Below are 2,593 nucleotides of genomic sequence, written 5' to 3'. Positions count from 1 at the left end.
CCTTTCATATATTCTTGTGGCCCACTTTTGGGTCGCAACACACAGATTGTAGCCCGTGGGCTCTCCTTATACCTTAATACCACAAGAGGAAGCTGAAGCAGGAAGAGAGAACGTGGTTTGCTCAAGGTTACATGGAAAGTCTGCAGAAGAGCAGGCTCCTCTTAAATACAAAGTTTGGGATCCTAATGGACTATGTATCTCACAGTACTGTCCCATATCTGAGCTGCATCCACCTGTGGCCTAAAGCCCAGCAGCTGTTTGATGCTGCACAGCAATTAAGCACAGGAACATGGAAAAGATGATGTGCCTGGAAAAGAATATTTCTATGTTCTGCTTTTTAAAAAATCTTACATACTGATCTATTCCGTTGTACTGAGAACATGGAATAGTCTCATCTGTTTTATGTATTAAAAATTCATCTAAGTGGGGGGGGGTTTCTGTACTAGAAAATGACAGATCAGATTCTGACCACATTTACCTTGGTGTAAAAGTGCAGAAACTCCAACAAAGCCACAAGTTATTTCCAAATTTACACCAGCCTGCTGGAGATTAAATTAAAGGTTGTATGACAGAATCTAAATGCACACTGGCATCTAAAGCATAAAGGGAAACCTTGATAAGCGTTCGGTCCCTGTTTCTGTATAACTATTGGATCTGTTATTGCTTTTCATGTGATTAGGCAATGAAATCAAAAAACCGAATAAGAAAACGCCTGCAATCCTGGCTACCCCAACGCTCAATTTATGACTGACTTTTCCCTTCAACTCCTGGGGAAGCTATGATCCCATGGCTCGATACACTGCCAGGTTACAAAAAGCAGGCTCCCAGGTGAGACAGTATGAAGGCTAAATTAGGAATAGTGTCCTGAGAGGATACTGCAGTGCAGATCTGACAGTAATTGAAAACTGTGGGGCTCCCAGATATTAAAGGTTGGGGATTTTCTATATCTTTGTACTATTCACGCATGGGAAAAAGAAAATCTATCTGTGCTTTCAAATGAAACCTGTGGGCTTTTACAACTGAGTGCATCCAACCAGGACAGCAAAACTCACTGGTGGATCATTGGGGTCCTTCCCAGGAGTGAAAATTCATAATGAAATATTTAATTACAGTGTGGAGGAGGTGATTTTACTAAAATGAGCTGGGTTACATGATTAATGTTTTCTGATGCAGGGAACACCATGGATAACTTTTTTTTAAAAAAAAGCAAGGATTGCTACACTGACCACCTGCAATGCTGACATTTATTTTTATTACAGACACGAATGGTAAAAATAAGGTTAGCTGTTCTTATATACGCTGTTCCAGGAGAGAGCCAAGATATCTTTTATGCAGAAGTTCTTGACTCAGGGAACAGTGCCAAACCCCTGATCCTAACAGGTACTGTGCTACTTGCAGGTGCCTGGCACATATCCAGATGATGGATAAAATCTTGGTCCTAACTGAAGTTTGTGGGAACTTTGGAAACAACCTCCAGTCCAAGAATATACAAGCCTGTGAATCAGAGATTTTATCTTGTGGTTAAGGTACTGAGCTGGGAAAAAGGAAAAACTTACAATCAGTTTCTACTTCTGCAGCAGACTCTGGGTGACCTTAGGCAAGTCACTGATCCCAGTGCCTCAGTTCTGCATCTATGAATTGGGGATAAATCTTCCTCTTATCCATCTCCTATCTTGGATTAGGCAGTGTGTGTGTCCTTCACCATGTCTGCACTGTCGCACAAAGTATAGCACAATGGTGCTCTTAACTGAGATAGAGCTTCCAGGCATTAATACAATACGCATAATCAGATACTCAGGGCATAGATACCATGGTAATAAGCACAGTATAGGCAAATTACACAAATTAAAAGAGATAAAAGTGAAATGATTTCAGGAACACATTCCAATTAAAACTGGATGAATTTGCTCTGGATGTTATTGGGCATTTTTTTTAACTAGGCTGATGGAGACATATCTGAAAAAAATATTTGGCCACTTTGTTATTCTCTGCCTAAAAGCTATTTTTTGCATTAGGAATAAACGGTGGGATTTTTCAAGGCATTTAAGTGAGTTAAAAGCACAAACCCTGGTGATACCCAATGGATTTTTCATTCTGAAATCTCTTTGGAGATGGTGTACCTGGCTGAAACCCACAGTATCTCTATATTTATGCTGGTATATCAAAACTGGCTTTCAACTCGTGGTGCTCTGGAGAGGTACCAGAGGACTGGAAGAGGGCCAACGTGCTTCCCATCTTCAAAAAAGGGAGGAAGGAGGACCCGGGAAACTATAGGCCAGTTAGTCTTACCTCGATTCTAGGCAAGCTGTTCGAGAAAATAATTCTGGCACACATCCAGGAGGGGCCAGTGGGGGACTGCATGCTTAGGGGCAACCAACACGGGTTCATCAGTGGCAGGTCCTGTCAGACCAACCTGGTGGCCTTTTACGATCAGATCACCAGATCATTAGACGCAGGGGTAGCAGTGGACATCGTCTTCCTGGACTTCCGGAAGGCTTTTGACACTGTCTCTCACCCGTTCTCATTAAGAAACTGGGGGGCTGTGGCGTAGACACCCACACAGTCAAATGGGTCGCCAACTGGCTGGAGGGCC

General features: G+C 42.5%; 1 long non-coding RNA gene across 2 annotated transcripts in view; it reads right to left on the bottom strand.

Annotated features, from left to right (window-relative positions):
* Window positions 1–1,685: 1,685 nt before the first annotated feature.
* LOC109295583 overlaps window positions 1,686–2,593 on the bottom strand; it is a 23,584-nt gene continuing 22,676 nt past the window's right edge. For both annotated transcript variants that reach the window (XR_002096772.1, XR_002096770.1), the window contains exon 3: window positions 1,686–1,696. This is a non-coding gene — a long non-coding RNA (uncharacterized LOC109295583). The remainder of the gene's footprint in view (window positions 1,697–2,593) is intronic.

Source organism: Gavialis gangeticus, unplaced genomic scaffold (assembly GCF_001723915.1).
Source record: "Gavialis gangeticus isolate Ggan-Ray unplaced genomic scaffold, GavGan_comp1, whole genome shotgun sequence".
Classification (NCBI taxonomy): domain Eukaryota; kingdom Metazoa; phylum Chordata; order Crocodylia; family Gavialidae; genus Gavialis; species Gavialis gangeticus.
Note: the sequence above shows the minus strand (reverse complement) of the source record. Positions and strands in the feature narration are given on the sequence as shown.